The sequence below is a fragment of the Camelus dromedarius genome, chromosome 17 (genome assembly GCF_036321535.1).
Source record: "Camelus dromedarius isolate mCamDro1 chromosome 17, mCamDro1.pat, whole genome shotgun sequence".
Classification (NCBI taxonomy): Eukaryota; Metazoa; Chordata; class Mammalia; order Artiodactyla; family Camelidae; genus Camelus; species Camelus dromedarius.
The window spans coordinates 16,450,958-16,471,859 of record NC_087452.1 but is presented as its reverse complement, the minus strand read 5'-3'; the positions used below and the strand labels follow the sequence as shown (position 1 = coordinate 16,471,859).

The 20,902-nt window shown below is 42.2% G+C and overlaps 1 protein-coding gene across 5 annotated transcripts in view; it reads right to left on the bottom strand.

The window, feature by feature from the left end:
* The window catches only part of FOXP1 (forkhead box P1), a 549,781-nt gene that overhangs the window by 511,441 nt on the left and 17,438 nt on the right, over positions 1 to 20,902 (bottom strand). The window contains exon 1 of one of the 5 annotated variants that reach the window (XM_064496311.1): positions 6,028 to 6,268. The exons of the other annotated variants lie outside the window; for them this stretch is intronic. The gene's annotated coding sequence lies outside the window, so the exon portion shown is untranslated. Of the gene's footprint in view, positions 1 to 6,027; positions 6,269 to 20,902 lie in introns of those variants that run through there. 5 annotated transcript variants of the gene reach the window in all.

Genomic DNA, 20,902 nt, shown 5'->3' with positions numbered 1-20,902 from the left:
TCTTGGTATATGCCTGATGCAAGGTCTAAATTGAAATGCCACCTCATTAAACAATAATATCTAATTTTATCTAAATGAATTTTCATGAAAGTGCGCCACATAGCTCAGGAATTTTTAAAATGAATTATCACAAGTGATACATAATTTCGCCAAAACTAGGGCGAAAAAAAAAATAGCGTTAGGAATAAAAGGAAACATCAATGTTGAATGAAACACCCTATTCGTCCATGGCTAGAGACAGCCACAGAGAATATTAGCCGCTACAAAACAGCGGTAACCTATTTTAAGAAAATTCCTCATTTGGTTAATGTCATATAAAAACAAACCGGCCAATGACTGAGGGAACTTTAAAACGGAGATAAAGATTTCAGGTTTCTGTTCTAAATCACCTGGGTCTGTGGCCCCAGGAAATTATATTATTTTAAGATTCCCAAGTGATTCTCACATACCACCACTTTTGAGAGCCCTACCCTGTACCAGGGACAAAGTCTCGTATCTTGGACAAGGTTACAAAATGGCAGGGAAACAAGGACATCACCATGGTCCTGCTCCTTTTTAGTCTTCCCCACTTTGCAATTTTTTAAATATTGAATATAGTTGCTTTACAATGTTTTGGGTGTACAGCAAAGTGATTCAGATATATATATATATTTTGAGTCTTTTTCCTTATAGGTTATTACAAGATACTGAATACAGTTCCCTGTGCTATAAGCAGGTCCTTGTTGTTTATGTGTTTTATATATAGTAATGTGTATCTGTTAATCCCAAACTCCTAATTCATCCCTCCCTACTCCTTGCCCCTTTGGTAACCATTAGTTTGCTTTCTGTGTCTGACCCCACTTCATAATCCTACTGAGGCCCTTGTTTTTCTTTTTATCACCACCTTCTATTTATGGCAAGTGATGGTTTTCTCATTACAATAACAAATGTAGTTTCTTTTCAATGTAAAATGATCTACATTTTTAAAACTTAGGTACTAAAACTATTAGTTTAAAAAATAAGAGTACTGGTGGTACCTGATATTAGTCAACACAAGGATGGAAGCTGGGGTGACAATAGTACTTGATGAGCTAAGAACTACAGGGACAGCCCGCTCCTCCTGAGTTACCTACAGACCCCATAAATATGCACATGAAGCAAGAATCCAGAGTTTAGGCCCAAATCTATGCCTCAGCTGACAAGGTAGATGTTCTCTGCCAGAGAAATCTTAGAAACTAGGTCAAGAGATACAAATGACTCCTGCTGAAATGTACAGTTCGTAACAATCTAAATACAAACTACATATCACATGGAGGCCTTTTGGAATAAAAATTGGGAGGAAAAGAAATCAATATAGTAAGGGAATTCCATCCAAAGTGGAAATAGGGTTCAAAGAAGCAAATGAATTATTTTAGGGCCTTACATTTCAATCAGCAGTTATTTGGCAACCCTGAACGCGGCACTGTGGGAGTGGACTGCGGCACTCCCGCCATGCCTCAGCCATCCCACCCGTGCACCTGTGTGAACTGGAAGAGCTCCCCTCTGCAGGGAGGTAGCCCCACAAGGCTTGGCAAGCAGAAGCCACTATGGGCTAAATTTTGTAAAACGTGCCTCTTTTTCTAGGCTGAGACAGACTGGGGCCAGGGCCTGACAAGAGCAAAGGCAGGCTTGTAGCCCTTACTCACCCCCTGGCCTGGCAGTGAACAATCCCCATTTCACACCAGGGTGGCCCATCAGAACAGTCACAGGCAATTTATGACTGCTGGACAGCTTGCCACCAGCCAAGATTTATTAAATTAACAACAGCTAATTATTCTCTCAAGTGTCACTAGGAAGACCAGCTGGCTGGAAGTTAAAGCGCAGTCCCTGCCTTCCAGAAGCTCACTCGCACCCAGCTGATGGGAAAGAATCCTGCTTTGGTGATCTGCTCCCAAGATGAGGGACCCTCATCATGTCCTTCACCAATGAAGATCTTCAATGCCCACATGCAAGCTGGAGACTGGACGAGTTGAGCTCACCAAAAAGCACAGATGATGCTAAAGACCATAAACAAAGCGTAAGAGCTCAAGCTCTACAGAGACCTGGCTTCAAGTCCAACCCCATCACCTGCCATCCCTGACTCATGGAAGTGGTGGAGAGTAACCAGAATCTAGGTCACTCTGCTTTGAGGCTAAGGGAAAAAGGGGGATTACCACAGTGTAATTAAATATAATTTTTTTTTCATGAGAGGACCATCCATGCAACAAGGGGGAAAAAAGAAAAAAAAAAGTTTGTGTTATGTGCAGTCCACCCTTTGACAAAGGATTCATCCTAGAATGCCAAAGGAAGCCTGTGGTTTAAGACTCAAAGATTACCCTGACTTCTAAACAGTTCATCCTGAACTGCCTACACTTTGATTTCAAATAAACTCATTTCTTTTTAAATTATAGCCTGCCATACTCACTTGCTCACTGTCCCATCTTTTCTTCATTCGCCGATGTCAATTCCGCCCAAATGATACAAAGTGGGGGTCATTCAAAGAGAAAGACCATGGTGTTTTCAGGACATTGAGATGCCAGAAAAAAAAGAAAAAAGAAAAAGGACTTTGTGTATATATGTTTTAAAAAATACTCATACACCTAAAAATGCAGATCCTCAACAATGCAGGCACTGTTGTGGTTTCTTTTTTGTTCTCTTTACAAAAACATGTTTGTGCTTACAGCTCCCAGTGCTTGTTCAGTGTTAAATAAAAACAACTCCAGTAAATTGCTGACAAACAGGTAATACAAGTAGAAGGAATTCCCTAACTTCCAAACTCTCTCGGCTCAGGGGAAAAGAAAAAGCTGAAGTAAAAGATGTCCCCCAAGTCGTCTGGTAAACATGCTTTCCCAAAGAGAATGTGAAATGCATAGCAAAACAGACACTTAAACTAATTTTAAACACCTAATTATATACTGCTTAAACAGAATTATCAAGAGACTTGATTGACTTCTACAGAGCCATGATTGCCATCAAGCAAACTCAGAGAAATCAGAAATAACGTGTGACCTTCTAACGTCCTCAAAAAATTATTCACAATATTGAAATATATAGAACTCTGGCATTCCATTCCAATATTGTCAGGGAACACAGAGGTCACAGATTAATGTGAAGTTAGTGACTCAGACTCATATGCCCTGATCTATGGAGAGGGTACAATTGGAAGAAACACTTCAGCTAGACAAACAAAATTATAAGGGGGTTGACTACCTGCATATGAAAAAAAAAAAAAAAAAGAGAATGAGGGGAAGCAGATGGACAAGATGTGTGCTGAATTTAAGAGAGCCTACCCCAAAGAAACAGAAGTGGATGATTTCACAAAATTTATAAAGAAAATTCTGACCTGAAGGTGGGGGGCTTCAGCGCAGAAGACAGACAAGGCAGTGTGCTTTATAAGCTGTTTTCTCAGAAAGTCTTCAAGTCTTTACTATCTTTGACAAATAGTGATTGTGAAATGTTTAATGGAGTCATGCTAAGAAACATTCCTGGTTTTGAAAGAGAACGCCATATAAGGCGAAACTTTGCCCCACATATAATTATAATATATAACTTAGATTTCAATACAGGAGGCTGTTCTGTGACTGATGAGAAGTAAACCAAAACCCCCAACACCAGATTCCACAACTCAGCCAGGCTGGACAATGGCTGCTCCTTCCTTTCAGCCTAAGGATTTAGGTTGTGTGCTGTAGAGACTTTCAGTTTTTAGTTTAATGATCAATTAAAATTTCCATTCTTAATTTGCTAGAGCCTGTAAGTGTCAATTCTTCAGGTGCATATGAGCCGAAACAATACCCTCTTCACGTGTATACTTAGATTACCGCCAAGATTGAAAGAACAAATGCATGTATGTTATCTTACCCACGTCTCTTCTGCCCTCTAGAAAATTTCAGCCAACTCCCTATCTGAATGGGAGCTGACCGACCCGAGGTCACTGTTTACGAGGTAATTTCTCCCCAAATCGGGATTTACTACATTGCACACACTGTGAAACGCCCTTTAGAAGCACCACCTCATTTAACTATCATGACAACCACACAAAGCAGGCGTGCCAATTATGCCAGTTTTCAATCTACAGATTTAATGCGATCCCTATCAAATTACCCAGGACATTTTTCACAGAACCAGAACAAAAAATCCTAAGATTTATATGGAATCACAAAAGACCCAGAATTGCCAAAGCAATACTGAAAAAGAATGAAGCTAGAGGAATAACCCTCCCAGACTTCAGACAATATTACAGAGCTACAGTAACCAAAACAGCATAGTATTGGCATAAAAAGAGACATATTGATCAATGGAACAAAATAGAGAGCCCAGAAATAAATCCACAGACTTATGGTCAATTAATCTTCAACAAAGCAGGCAAGAATATATAATGAAGAAAAGACAGTCTCTTTAGCAACTGGCGTTGGAAAACAGGATAGCAGCATGTAAATCAATGAAATTAGAACACTCCAACTCCATACACAAAACTAAACTGAAAATGGCTTAAACACTTAAATATAAGACAAGACATGAGAAATCTCCTAGAAGAAAACATAGGCAAAACTTTCTCTGACATAAATCTTAGCAACGTTCTCCTAGGGCAGTCTACCCAGGCAATGGAAATAAGAGCAAAAATAAACAAGTGGGACCTAATTAAACTCATACGCTTCTACACAGCAAAGGAAACCATAAGTAAAACAAAACAATAACCTACAGAATGGGAGAAAATATTTGCAAACGATGTGACTGACAAAGGCTTAATTTCCAGAATATATAAATAGTTCATACAACTTATTAACAAAAAAACAAACACCCCAATCCAAAAGTGGGCTTAAGACCTAAACAAGCATTTCTCCAATGAAGATATACAAATGGCCAATAGACATATGAAAAAATGCTCAATATCACTAATTATCAGAGAAATACAAATCAAAACTACAATGAGATTATCACCTCAGACTGGTCAGAATGGCCATCATTCAAAAGTCCATGAACAATAAATGCTGGAGAGGGTGTAAAGAAAAGGGAACCCTTCTACACTGCTGGTGGGAATGCAGTTTGGTGCAGCCAATATGGAAGACAATATGGTGATTTCTCAAAAATCTAAAAATAGATCTACCATGTGATCCAGCAATCCCACTTCTGGGTATGTATCTGGAGGGAACTCTAATTCAAAAAGATATATGCACCCCAATATTCACAGCAGCACTATATACAATAGCCAAGACATGGAAGTAACCTAAAAGTCCATCAACAGATGACTGGATAAAGAAGTTGTGGTATATTTATACAATGAAATACTACTCTGCTATAAAAAGTAATAAAAATAATGCCATTTACAGCAACATGGATGGACCTAGAGATCGTCATTCTAAGTGAAATAAGCCAAAAAGAGGAAGAAAAATACCATGATAGCACTCATATGTGGAATCTTAAAAAAAAAAAAAGACACTATGAACTCATCTACAAAACAGAAACAGACTTGCACTTAGTAAACAATCTTACAGTTACCAGGGAAAGGGGGTGGGAAGGGATAAATTTGGGAGTTTGAGATTTACAAATGTTAGCCACTATATATAAAAAAAAGATTTTAAAAAAGTTTCTTCTGTATAGCATAGAGAACTATGTTCAATATCTTGTAATACCCTTTAATAGAAAAAAAATAATGAAAACGAATATATGTATGTATATGTATTATTGGATATTGTGCTGTTCACAGAGATTGACATTGTAATTGACTGTACTTCAATAAAAAAAAATTTTAAATAAAATTTAAAAAATTACGCCAGTTTTACAACAGGAAAACTAAGATTAGGCAATTAAGCTAAAAGGTGCTGGTCCTTAGCAGGACTGGGATTCAAACCCAGGACCCTGGGAGTCCATGCTGTACATAACGGCAGATTAAATGCTCCAGAAGGGTCTACCATCCAGGAAGGTAGAAGGAAAAAGGGCTGAGTTCAGACTACTTTCGTCATCCTGTCCCCACAGTGGCCCCCCCTCCACACACGAAAACAGATTCTACCTTCTTCATCAAGACTTTCCTACCTCGCAATTTAAACAGCACCGCTGAAACTCATCCTTCGCTTCCTTCTGGTTAACTCTTGAGTTTGGTGTGAATAAAACCTCTGTTCTTTAGTTCCGCTATCTTCACCTCTGAAGAGGAAGACATACAAACAATTTCTTCCGGGCCCAGAGCTCAGGGCGATGCTCAAGCAAAGCAAGAGAGAGCTGTTCAAATCGAGGCTTAGGATCCAATTCTTGAACTCTGATGAGGTGGGATTTACAAAGCTGTTGCTTCCCAAGGTCACCTGGGAAGGGCCTGCTGCTCACCCACCAGTTCCGGCAGCCTCCTGGCCCACAGCGCCCAGTGAGAGCAACCTGCTGTGGCTCCAGTTACAGCTGATGACTGCTACTGTTCCAAGGGGGAGAAGCTGGAACCCTCAATGGGAAACGGGCTCAGAGCAACACATTTCCAGTCTGCCCTGGTGTAAACAGGAAAAAAAGGAAAGAAAATCAAAAAGAGAAAGAGAGGGAAAAGGGAACAGAATAAAAGAGAGAAAAAAGAAGGAAGGAAGGGCAAAAAAGGAAGGGAGGGAGGGAAGGAGGGAAGGGACACTGCCTTGTTAGGAAAGAGAGGGCAATAAATTATAAACAATGTTCTCAGGACAATCCTTTTTTCTTTTGCTTCCCTGGATTATCGCCAGTGTGATCATTTAGGAGGAAAATGATTTACCAGTTCTCAAGAGGTAAAAGCAACAATCCCAAGCCACAGATAACTGGGAGGGGCCGACAAGCTGGACCCAACATGGAAACAGCTTGACCAGGAATGGCTGCACGTGAAAGTGGACAGATGCCTCAACCATGGTGTCCTCCAGACCCAGTATTTTCTGTGACTCTACCTTACGGGGCAGGTAAACGGAGGACATGTGAAATCTACAGCCCAATTCTGTGCTTTGTATACTCTGGCGTTTCAGAACACTGTACAGACACTGTCATTTATGTGATTTTCACACGCTCAGTTCTACTCTCCCTTTTATTTGTTCACTTTTGGGAAGTCTCAGGTCCCACAGCACTCCATAGAATTTATAGGCAGCCTCCTTTTTTTCCCCTTCTCCTACAAAATCTCCTCCCTACCTCCTACCCAGCACAGCAAAGAAACTATTAAATGCAGCTATGCAAACACCAAAAAGTGGATGGTCCCACAAGCAAATCCACTCCCTGGATGCCTATCATCTTGCCTTCATTTTTTACCTAATACGGTTGGCAGGTCTTAGCTGAATGATTTTTAAAGAATTGATTTGGTGTCAGCCTGAGTCTTAAGGTAGGAAATCTAAAAACATATCTACAAAAATAACTTGCTTATTAAAACTCTCAATGGTGCCAAAATCTCCTCCCAATCCATACCCCACTGTACTGGGAGGAGATGGGGGGAGAAAAAAGGTGGGGCACTTCTTTTTTTTCCTTTCTGAATTTGGCAGGGAAAGTAAAGGGAAGCTACTTCTCCCAGCTCCTCACCTGCTCCGCCCTTCTCTTCTACCCAGAGAGAGAACACAAAGTGCCTTAAGCAACAACTTAAGTTTACACTGGCCACTCCAATCACATATCTAACAATAACTTCACGATTTGTTTTTAGGCATAAATTTTCAGGGGAGAGGGTAAGATGTCCTGAGATATACATTCCTCATCCTTGAAGGAAACAAAAATGAGTCATAGCTAAACAATTCAAATCAAAGCATGAGACCCTGGCAGTGCATGTTGCTGGTGAAACAACCAGAAGCAAAGAGTTTAGAATCTACCAAAAGTTCAGGTGATCGGACCAGTTTTCAGAAATACTTTTAGAGCAGCCAGTGAGCACTCAAGTGCTACAAACATATTTTCAGTTTTCATGATATGAAATGAAGATACAACATTGTGTCAACATTTCACAGTTGGTAATTGGATAAGATGTACTCTCAAGGTATGTATATTCTATGAACACTTTCAAATCCAGCCCCCTTCCCAACTCTTTAATTCTGCAGAGTGATTTTTCTGATGTTTTTTAAGAGACAATAGCATGGGTTGGGAAAATAAGTAAAATTCCTTGCAGAGAAATTTTAAGGTCGGTCTTACTGTTTTTTAAAACAGATAATGGAAGTCTTCAGTTAATATTAAGGGACCATCCAGACGGATTCAAGAAATATGAGAAATAATAGCACAACCCCAAATTTCTTATTTAGAACTCATCTTGCTCAAAACTGTAGCTGTTAACTCATAACAAATCGAGAAAAGCCTTAACCCTCAGTGCCACGTGAAAGCCAAGTGTTCCAAAATGAGAACACGATTATTTACCTCCAGGATTAAAATGATTTACTGTAAAGGTAGTCGAAACAGACCAATAGCTTTCTCTTAAAGGCAGCAATTCTCAAAACTTGGTGTGGACAAGATTCATCATCTGGTGTGCTTAATTAAAAATGCAGATTCTAGGCACCATCTCTAGAGCAGATACAGCAGTGTCAGATGCAGTCAGGGGAGCCTCTTGTGAACAATGGCATACAAGAGACTCCAACTCTGGAAAATACAGTGTTCGTGGTCCCACCACAGCCTGGGATCACATTCTGTTACTTTTCTAGGTTGTGGTTTTGTCTCATTCCCATTACTCATTCTATGCCTTTTTTTTTTTTTTTTAAATGTAAGTTAAAAGTATGAATATTTCCTGAATGGAGCCAACACCTCTGACCTAGAGCTGAGGGGTTAGGAACACGCACATAACCCAAACTGGGCCAATCAGATGCTTTAAATTCTTTGCCCATGAACCTGAATACAGTTAAATCACATTGTGTTCAAGCCTGACTAATACAAAGGCCACTACCGGTGCTTGGAGGAGGAACAGGGGGAAAGAAAACATGTTTATTAATACTGCAAATTATGAGCACATGTCTTGAAGCAACAGAGACTGAAAATCTGATGTTCCCTTAGCGAGTCTGTTTCCACATGCCTCACAGACTCCGAGCCTCTCTCCTCACTTGCCAGTGATTTCCAGTACCTTCAGAGGGAATTTTAACCATAAGCAATTTTCACCCGATGTGCTGACTTCAGAACCTAACCTCCAGGTAAAGGGCAATTTCACTAGATAAAAACATAGCAGGTCCACCGAGAAATTGGGGCCAGTAGGCTATGGCCTGAGAAGCAGGGAGTGAGCCTGCAGAAAGAACAAAGCAAGGCAGAAGCACAGTGAGAAGCAGAGATGAGGAAAGAGAGGATGTTCCCAAGCTCCTGATAATTTTACTTCAGGGTTCTGCTCCTTTCAGGGGGACGGCTCCCTCCCAGGGTGACTCCAGTATCTTTCCAGCAACCGCCATGCCTCCCCTTCTCCCTCTCCTCGGCTTGTCTACCAGCTACCTGCAACACCAAGACTCCTGATAAGAATACTCTGTAGATGGACTTAAATAAGACAGAATCCTCAATCCTCCGAGTCTCAGAAACCAAGGGTGACCCTGAGGGCAGTCATAATGGGCCACTTGCAGACTAACTGTCAAGGCAGCCTGCAGGGAGTGCGAGAAAACGCACAGCTGAGGTACAAGGAGACACAAGAAGAGTGACACAGAGAAAGAAGGTGCCTTGTTTCCTGAGGACTCCAGTTCCCAATTCTCCCCACATACTCCGTGACACACCTCTAACTCATTCCAACACATTCCCCTCTGTTCCTTAGAACCAAGCAACCCTTCCAAGTATTATTTTTAAAATATTTTAGGCCAAAGAAGGAAAGTTTCTGGATTCGGAATAATTCAAACACAGCAGAGGAATTGCAAAAGAATGTAATTCACCCACCCTTATCATCCCTTACCCGGCGGCTGAGACGATCAGCGTCTCCACCGCCACCAGTCACCCTAATCAGCTACTGGCAGGGTCTTCTTCGGATACACTCTCATTTTTCGTACTTAACACTGCCCAAACTACTTGGAACGGCAACAGTACTGAAGTCAGAAGCAGTCTTTCCTCAACCACATATTATGAGTCATAAATAAAGAGCTTACATTAATCACTTAAGCACTTCTAAATTATTTCCTTTCTTTCTGCTTCCCTTTATTTATTAATTAATTATTTCGGGGGGCGGGGCAGGGGTGAGTTGTTGCTCTGTCTTAGAAAAGCGTAGAAAACACAGCTTCCAGAAGAAAATCCTCGCATGTAAAGCACGGGTGTCTGAGAAATGAACTGAATCCTAGCAGAGGTCTATCAAAGCTTTCTGCCACCCTGTGGGGGAAGGTTCTATGGTATCAAGTAACACATTTCAGCTGTGTCATCAGGGATGGTGATGGTGATGATGGAGCGTCTGTGGGAGTGACAGAGAACCGAAGAGGAGAGGCCCTCCACAGACTGTCCCACTTTCCCCAACAGCAGCACATGTGAACAGAGAGCATGATGGTCAGAGAGAAAAGTGACTTACCTCCCCACGGCCTCTGCCTTGTGCCCACCTGAGCCATCGAGGGACGTTCTGGCACGGATCCAGGGATGTGAGACGCAGAGCGGGAAAAGCCAGCGTAGCACTTCGCCGGAGCCAGAGAGGGACCTCTAAATGGAAGGCGCCCCTGGTGTTTTAACTTCCCTGAAGGTCCTAACCAAGTTCTGGGTGCTAAATTGAACAAAGAGGCTCTAAAAAGGACTCACTGCTGAGGATTTAAGTGGTGTACAGACAACCAGCCTGCCGAAAGACGGATGATAAGGGGAGAGCACCGCAGCCAGTAAGGCGGACTCGGTTCCAGCTGGATTTCGGGTCAAAAGGTGGCTGAGGCATCGCCTTCCCAGAAGAAGTGAGTCACGAGGAAAGTCTGAAAGGGAGGCAAGGTGGCGGATTTGTTTTTCCCGAGGCCCAGTGTGGGTACTGGCTTAGCAATATGGAAAAGAGCATCAGAAGAGAATAAAGGAAGTGGCCGTGGAAGAACAACTGGTGGATGTGAGGTACCTGAGGGAGCCTGGGAGGGATGGGGCCAGTCAGGGAAGCAGGAGGCGCTCGGCTGGCCCCATGGACCAGTGTGGCGCTGGTGGGAAGATGGCGCCCAGCGGGCTAGGAGCCTGTCTGCCGGACCACACGGGGTCAAGGCCCAGCCTCGGGTGACTCGCGTCAGCCTCTGAAATTCTCAGCTGCTCTGTCTATGAAACAGGGAAAAGAATCATACCTCCTGAGGTGCCTGAAACTCACTTAAAGGTTTGAGTAAGGCCACAGCCCAGGGGTGGGCCAATGACCAGCCTAAAGGCCAAATCCCTCTGACCACATGTTATCTACATCCTGCAAGCCAGGATTGATTTTTGACATTCTTACGTGGTTGGGAAAAACTGAAATAAAAACAATATTTGGTAATATGTGAAAATTACACAAAATTGACATTTCAGGGTCCATTGACAAAGTTTAATCAGAACATGGCCACACACTCACACGTTTACAAACTGTCTACAGCTACTCTCATGCTACGAGGGTAGAACTGAGAGAGTTGAGAGACTGGATAATCAGCAAAGCCTAAAATATTTACCATCTGGTCCTTTACAGAAACCCCTGCACTGGCCGATAGAAAGCATTCAACGACTGTTCGCTGAGCCTTACTTCATAAGTAAGGAAATCCAGGCAGAGAGATACTGAAATCTTTGTATTGAGATGTAATTCACATATCATAAAAGTTACCCTTTTAAATGGTACAGCTGAATGGTTTCTAGTATATTCAGAGCTGTGAAACCAACGCCACACCCCAAATTTAGAATATTCTTACCACCCTGAAAAGAAACCCTGTAGCCATTAGCCATCATTCTCCAACCCTGCCACCATCTCCTGAGCCCCCAGCCACCACTAATCTGCTCTTGGTCTCTACGCATTTGCCAATTCTGGACATTTCATATAAATGGAATTATACAATATGTGACTTCTGGAGCCTGGCTTCTTTCAGTTAGCATAACATTTTCAAAGTTCCTCTATGTTGTTTCATATTATCAGTATTTCAATCCTTTTTATGGCTGAATATTATTCCATGATATGTCCATCACACATTTTTGTTTATTTCCTCACCAGTTCATAGGAACTTGGATAGTTTCTACTTTTTGCCTATTAGGAATAATTCCTCTACTAACACTGACATACATAGTTTAGTACAGGCATGATTTCGTTTCTCTTGGTTGTACACCAAGGAGTAGAACTGCTGGGTTAGATGGTACTGATTAACGTTTTGAAGAACTTCCCAACTGTTCTCCAAAGCAGTTGAACCTTTTTACAATCCTGCCAGCAATGTACAAGGGTTTCAATTCCCCTATGTGAACACTAACATTTGTCATCCTCTGTCTTTTGAATTATAGCCACCCCAGGGGGTGCAAAGTGGTATCTAGTTGCAATTTTGATTTTCATTTGCCTCGTGACTAATGATGTTAAACATCTTTCCATGTGCGTATGGGGCATTTGTTTATCTTCTTTGGAGAAATGTCTACAGGGATCTTTTGCACCTTTTAAACTGGGTTATTTCTGATGCTAATATAAATGGAATTATTTGAAAATTTTTGATCAGTATAAATTTTAACTTGGAATTGGAGAAAGTCAATAGGTAAAATATGCCAGAAACAAGGACAAAAGCTTAAGAGAAACCAAAAGTAAAACTGAAGCTGAATTCCAAGGAAACAATGTATCAGGGTTCAGGCTGGTCTTCAAGCTCCTTGAGGGCAGGCACAGCATCTGCCTTGCTCATCCTGTACACCTAGCATGTGGTAGGCACTCAAGAAACACCTGTTGAATGAGCAAAGTTAACACTGATAGAAGCTATCTACTCTGTAATTTTCTACTTTGGGTAAAAAACATGTCCTTAAACAGTTTCTTCAAGCCATAGATTGGTTCTGCTGGTGGGGACTGAGAATATTACTGACTACAGTAAGAAAACATATTCAAAGGGAAGAGAACAAGTTTGCTGAGGACCCCTCACCATTTAACAAGCTCCCATTTAGTTTTCCCAGCTAAGAAGTTGAAGAAAATGTCACTAGACAGGAACGATAATAGGTTAAGTAGTAGAGGAAGCACTGAGAATCTTGCAAACAGCAGTGGTCTTCCTGACAACGATGTAAACAATGTACAATGACACCCAAAGGTAAAACTAAGAAAGCTTCACAAGGTGCCAGATGGGTGAAAGAGGGAGGAGGGAGAGAGGGCAGTGGGAGGGAGGGCAAGAAGCAGTATCCCATCTATTCTGTAGAAGAAAAAGTTGAAACTCAAGGCTAAATATGATATTCATCACTACGGTAACAATGGGAAACCAATTAAAATAATAAACTTTCACTAGGGACAGGCATACTATGCATTGTGCTAGTGCCATGCTAAGTATCTCACATACGTAACCATATTAACTTCTTGGGACAATTCTGAAGCAGGTGTTATTACTGTCACAGAGAACAGAGAGAACTGAGACCCAGAGATGTGAGGCTAACCTACCCAAGGCCCAGCATCTCCCAAGGGCCACAGTTGCTATTTAAACCCAGGTCAGCTGCCTCCAAAATGTACACATTATGCAAGCTGTGTATGCAAATAAACACATACCGCACACACTTACTCACAAGTGTAGCAAATATCTGATACCTTGATACACTTACTAATTTGAAGATCCTCATACTAGTGACTAATTTGATTCTAAACAGAAATCAAAGTTTCGAAGGAGACAACCGTTCTTAATCTTTTTAGGCCAACAAGGCATAGGAAACACATAACAAAAAGTGAGCAAATATTTTGCCATTAAAACCACACATATTATGAAGCCTGAGATTATGTTGTTTCCTGTGGCCTTTGGGGAAATGATGGGCTTGAGTCCTGGATCTGTCTCAAAATGGTATGTAACTTGGGAAACGTCCCTGCCCTAATCTGCCAGGCCACTGCCAATCCTATGATTCTACAAATTCACTCTTCTTCTAAGCTTTCAATGATTAGGTAATCAACTTTCCTTGCACGCGTATTTACACCTTTATCAAACCCACTGTTCAATTACAGTTCTCAGCCCAGGGTAAATGGCAAGAAGTCTATTTGGGCACATTTAAAAGTGCCCTTGATCTGAAAACTGTTTTGCAAGAAAAGAAAAAAGAAGGGTGTGGGGGTTAGGTGGGTGGGGAGATTGGCTTTGATAAAATGCACCTTGAGCCCTTGCCCCCCACCCCCCAGCTGGTCCATATTCTAAATCATTTCCTTGCTTTCACATAGTAAATTTTCTGCTAGATGTCTAGATATGCTGGAGATCAGGTTACAGTGTTAAAGACAAAAGATAAAAACAATCTGCATACTTCCATCTGGCTCTTCGGAACAAAGTCTAGAGACTTGAAATGTGAGGAGAGAAGCACGCTACTCTAGCTGCACAACAGATACGGCAAAATGTCACAGAAACAAATCTTTCGAGAGAATCAGAGATGCTGGAATGCGTAATTAACCAAAATTTACTCTGAGCGCATTAAAAAAAAAAAAAAAGTAAGACCTGGGTACTAAACACAATGTTGCCTCTATTACAAATGGATAAAAGTTGAGAACAGACCAACGTATTAGAAAATCCATATGGTGGAGATGATGCTATTCTCACTGTCACCAAATGATGCTTTAAAAAAAACGCTCAACTTCTCTGTATTTATTAACACAGTCTTGCCTAGTTTTTAGAACTCAAAAGTCAACACTCGAGGCTTGACTCTTGTCAAACTATTCCTTGGCCACATGGCCCTGGGCCATGCAAGACGGATTTTCAATATGAAACAAACCAGAAGGTCCAATACAAACATGGGCTTTCCAATATATAAAATTTAAGAAAAGCCAGGGTCTGTGCAGAAAACATTAAACTGGTTTATATATCAAACTCATGAGGTTTAAGCAGAAACGCAGCATTAAAATAATTTACAAAATGGCTCAACGATGAACATTTTCCTCCATGAAAAAACAACACCCTAATGTTTTTCATATGGCACATAAATTTTACAATACCTGCAGGAATATTTTCATTGGTTACACCAACACCATAGGTCTTTTTAGCTCTTAAGCATATTACGATTCTTGACTTTTTATAGCATTTTTGTTGTTGTTTGCACCCAATGTAGTAAGCTTTTGAGAACAAGGCACAAACCACAATAAAAGAAGAAAAAAGAGGACTACCCTTTGTAGGTGCAACTTTCACGAGAGGCTGGGGGTGGGGTAGGAGCAATATTCGAATCTACTTTTTATAGCTGCTATCTTGATGTAATTAGTGTAAAATAATTGTCTGCACAGGCCAAAGAAGAGACTAAGTTGAGGCACTTGAATGCCTTCCCGAAAATGACTTCCCTGCCTCTCCCTTCAGCCTGCTGCAACAGATGTTCGCTGTTAAGCCGCGCAGACGACACAGTTCATGACTCTTCTAAGACGGCTGTGTACCACATCTGCAGTTGATGAAATGGAGAGCAGAAGTGTGGCAGACACACCGAGGAGAGTGTGAGTGAGGCAGGCAGGCGCAGGCTGGGCCCGAAGAACTGTCTTGAAGGCTGGCCTAAAAATAGACACCCGCTCACACTCCTCCACCCTCCGCATCCAACCTCATAAAACCAGGCTTGCCTATCCTGTTATGGAGGCAGCCTATGGCAGACACTTCCTGCATCCCACTTGGGCTGCGGATACCACGAGAGCGTCGAGGCGGGCGTGGAGGGAAGCAGGCTGTGCAGCATCCTCAAACTGCAGCTTCACTCTCCGAGCCTCGGTAGGACTGGGCTGCGGTCCAAGTTCAGCTGGGCCCCCAGAGAAAGGCAATGCTTGTGTTTAGCCCGCACAATACTGACATAACATTAACAGATTTACATATGCAAAACTGTGAAGCAACAGGCATTCCCCCTCAATTGACCCACAGCTTGTAGTGTCTGCCGAGTTATTCCCCGCTTCGGCTCTGTAACCAAGTGGGCGGCATGCGAATACCATCTGGGTACCACTTATTGAAAACTGGCAGTCGTTCTGTAATAGGCAAGCTGGCAATAAGAGGGAAGGGAATAAATTGCATCATTTAGTTAACATCCACTTGCTTTGCGGCTGTTAAAAACCCATGACTGAATAATAATTTGGTTATTTCTTTTGCCAGAAACTGCCGTCAGCCAAGTCGTACTACGCATGCTGTAGAAGTCAACTTGCAAAATTTCCACTTGAAAAGGGATTGAGGAGGATCAGGGCGAAATGGGCACCAATCTCTAGTTATGAACAGCGGTGACTCCAGCTACATAGTATCTTTGTGTCCTCCAAGCGTCCCTGCCACCCCAAACGTGCTCGACACCAGGCACTGGTCAGCCATCTGGCCACAGAGCCACAAGACCAAGCTGTGATGTGCAGTAATGCCCCTAAGAGGCACAGACTCAAGGGTGTGTGTGACAAGTGACAGCTACCGGGCTCTCTGCTGGCCATGGTGCAGATGTGGCCAGGCAAGTCTTGTCTGGAGCTGACATCCCCTAGTCTCTGCCTCAAAACAAAGTGGGTGAGCAGGCTCACAGGAAACCTGAGCGCCACCTGCCCGGGTCCCACTAATTCTGTGCCTAGAGCAATCAGGCACATGGTTTCTTTCTGGTTTACTCAACTGAATCCCACTAACAAAGAAAGTGCCAGGAACCTTAGACCACTACATAAAGGTAGAAGGGATTGTCAGGAAAAATCTATGTGTCTGAAGAGGTTCTCTTTTGAATATACCTGTAAAGCTATGAAATTATCATCCTATTTACTATATACTGTGTGTGCATGCGTGTGCACATACATATGCATATATGCATATACAGTATCTTTCCTTTTACATCTTGTAGGAAAATCACAGCTGAAATATGCCATAGATCAATGCTATTTTAAAGCTATACATATACTTCAAAACTTGTATCTTGTAATTATTTATGTATTTATTAACTGCTATGGTATTGGTCACTGACACACAGTTTAGTCTTGATTTTCCTAAGAGACTTAGACAAGGAAAAGATACAAATAGCTAAAATAAATAAATAAAATTATACGTATTTAAAAAAAATTATATGTATTTACAGTGTTAAAAAATTGCCATAGCAATGGTCACTTACACATATTAATAGCCTTGATTTTCCTCAAAGACACAGAAAAAGGAAAGGAAAGAAACAAAAGGAAGAATTGGAACAAAAAAGGGAAATGCAGGAAAGAAAAGACACAGGAGTACTACAAGTGAATACAGTTCATCCGACCAAATGAAAAAAGGAAAAGGAAGTGCTCACCCTGATTTTAATGGCAAAAAAATACGTTTATAAAATCCAAACCCGAAGCTCCCCTTACTTTTGCATTTGAAAAGAAAAGGCTAAACAATCTTTCAAAGCCCCAAATTAAAGACCACTCAATTTTGTAAGTGGGGTGGTCTTTCTGAAAATAACACAGTTCGCTGTTTGTACATTAAAACAGGCAGAATATGATCACGAAGGCTGGAGAAAGAAAAAGAAGGCAGGACCAAGTTGTTACGTATTTTATAAACCACAACATTTGTAAGTCACCACATGTTTAAGTGAAACTTGGGTAATAGTTATTTTCAAGGGAACAACAATAGACAAAGATAATAGAGTTCCCCCTGGCCACCTGATTCAGCTTATGATTGTAATCTTTGCTATGAACAGCTTACAAAGCAAAGAGACGAACTCACTGCTCTATCTAGAGATATGAAAAAATGTTAGGACTATAAAGCAATAGGCTGAATTTGCTCCTTCAAAGGATGAGAAAGAAAATGATATTTCCAAGTCACTGAGCTTATAATCATTTTGTTAAAAAGAAGCAAAAGAGTTTTATTGACACACACACACACACACAGAGCATACCCACAAACATACACATCCATACCCTGCACACCCTTGCAAATAAAATCAGCAAGCACTCTCAGAGATATCACTGGCCTAAGGGTCAGGAGAACTGGTTTTCATCAAAGCTCTGCCACTTTCCTAGCTGTGTGACCCTGGGCAAGTTCCCATTTCTCTGGGCCTAATTTTCTTTTCTTGGAGAATAGTGATGTGTAACAAAGCATTAGAATTCCCCAAATCTAAGTGAAATAATGGTGTCCGACCAACTCCTCATTGCCCATTTATCATTACAAGATGTGAATCCTTCCTACGAAAAAAATTGAATCCAAGTTACACAGAATTTCAAAATTACTCTCATTTTACTTTGCAAATTATACTTAGGGTAAATATTGCTGGGGTTTTTGTTTGTTTTTAAAAATACACATGTTGAAAGACTGAACTGCCTTCAACAAATATTTATCTTCCAGAACATTATATGTTCCTCAGCATTTGTTTAAAATCCAAAAAGTTTCCAGTAACTACAATTTTCTATTTAATATGCAATTCTTTAATGAATAAATATAATACAAAGTTAACTTACACAGCTCATCATTTTGGCAACAGGTAAGAATCAAGAGTTTAAAATATAAAGAACTTAAAACCCAAACACGGTTCTGTCTGTCAAAAGATCTGGGAAAATAGTGCATTCCCAAAAAACATATTTCCAAGCTACTGTCATGTCTATTGTCAAAGCCACATATTTAAAAGTAATTATTCTCTCCTTGCTGATTTCCACTGTTTTACTCCTCCTAAGCCCTTCCACCAATGAACCATGGCACGGTTTTCTCTAAACCACTTTAAAGAGTGCATATGTCCTGGCAAAAGTCCAAAATTCTAGCCAACGTCAGCATTTTCTAGTTAACCCTAATCAACTCTATTGTCTTTCAGAAGTGGAGACAATGCAGTTGACCTCTGGTCAGCGGATTGTATGTGTGAGGGTTTCCCCAGGAGCAGTTATGGACTGGTGCTAATCCACACGGCACCTTGCATAACAACTTTCCCCCTCCAACATCCAAGTTCAGACATTCACAAGCCAGCTGGCGAGGGTTAGCAGTCGGTGGCCAGGAAAAGAGAGTGAAGGTAACTGGTCCATGAGACGCAGGAATTCCCACTTTGGCCTCATTAGCAAGAAGGCTGAGCCGCCAAGACTGAAGTTAACGTTAGCCAAATACACCTGGCTAATCTTGTAAAGCAAAAAGATCTGCTTATTAACTGAGCTTAGAAAGGTGTGACCTACAAACCTGAAGTTATTTTCAGGCCCTTAACGGTACTAAATGTGTGACCAACTTACAGATTCTGTGGGGTTCTCCATAAGGTCCCCCGAAAGAGACTTCTGATGTTGGACAGTAAAGCTTTCTTCCGCATCACTCAGGCAGACACACGCACCACTTCCATGATGTAGGCCCTCCAGCTTGAAGAGTCCACGCAGCCTAACGAAAGGTAGCTTTCCAGCCTCGGTGCAAGTTACCCGACGCCCACACGCTGCTGTTCCGACCCCGCGAGGCGGCGAAGTGCACCCCCAACTCCTCACTGAACTAAGGACCCCAGCGCTAAGGCCACTCCCTGCTCTCCCGGTGACAGAAGCTCCTCCGCTCATTCTGAAGACGCTCCTCTGGATCAAAAGCCTCCGGGAGCCGCCGAGCCTCCGCTGCCCGCTCTCTCTGGTGGAACGCTGGGAATGATGGGAACGCTGGGGATGATGGGAATGAGAGGAACGCTAGCGATGATGGGAACCCTGGGGATGATGGGAACGCTGGGAATGATGGGAAGTCCTCCTGGGAGCACCTCCCAGGGACTAATAGGGCCCAAGCCTGGCTCGTTCTTTTACATTTCAGCTGAAAACAAAGTTCCGGGACCCATCTTCATTATGAGCTCAGGAGAAGAAGGAAATAAGGAAGGAAGGAAAGAAGGGAGAGAGAGATGGAATGGTGGACAGAGAGGTGGAGAAGGAAAGAGACAGAGAGGCGGGCGTGGGGGAGGGACAGAAGATGAGAGGGCAGGAAGGAAACCGCTCGCCATGAAGAAGAAACAAATTGCGAAACCTAGAAATAAACAGTCATGGCTGAATTCCAACACAACTGGGTTTTGCCAGCAGTTTCAGGAAACAAAACTCTTATAAAAGGCAAGAAGGTTCAAGGGGAATTTCATGTATCTGGGCTTCACATAAACTAAGAATTACAGGTTTCTACAGCAGTTTGGATCAGGCAACACTCCTCCACCGGGCAGCTTAGGTTTCTGCCCTCTTCCCCCTGCATTTTGACACAGTGAGGATTCCAGAAGGGAACCAAAGCGGCCACAAACGACCAGTTCAAAGCACACAAGGCACAGGGTTGGGGAGCCGGTTTGTGGAAGCCCAAAGAAAATGCTTTTTATTTGAGGAAAGAGCCTGGCAGGTAGGCAAACATTTCAGGCCTTATCCGGGTGTATGGCTGGGGTGGGGCTAGGGTGAGGCCCAGACGGGGCCCATGGGCCCCTGTGCACCCAGGTCAACATCATTTTCTTTAAATGGCTCTGAAAGCCACCGAGGAAGTCCAGTTACCTGCAAGGGCTACTCAGAGCCACAATTAAGGGGCAATGCATGAATTTTCTTCCTTCTGCCACATCAAAGGCAAGTTGCTGCTCTTGGGGCCTGAGGCAGTGATGAATATGGATTAAAGACACAAGAAGTTCTTGTGCAGAATTACCACTGGCACAATTACCCAACACCCTCTTCAACCAAACACCTGGTTGGTTGTTTTTCAGCAGCATGTGAAATATTCTAGCACATTCCAGCAAGGTCCAGACAAAGAGAGCACAGCTGCCGGACTTTTCAACCTTTCTCTGGTCATCATCACCTCCCCTATTTACAAGGTCTTTTGGCAACACACATTTGAGCCCCTGTTGTATATATTCCTATACACCTACATTAGCGGGGAAAAAAGATCTAAGGTTTCCTCCTCAAATCAGAAAGGGCCCCTTCAACTAAATCAACTTATCCAGTACCAGGGGAGGGGCCAGGACAAACAACCAATTTCGAAAGAGGCCAAAGGGCAGCTTGGAAAAGTGAACAGGGAGAGAGGATGAGGCAACCCTAGAGTTCCTTTTCTGCTGGGGCCTGTTTCATTCTTTG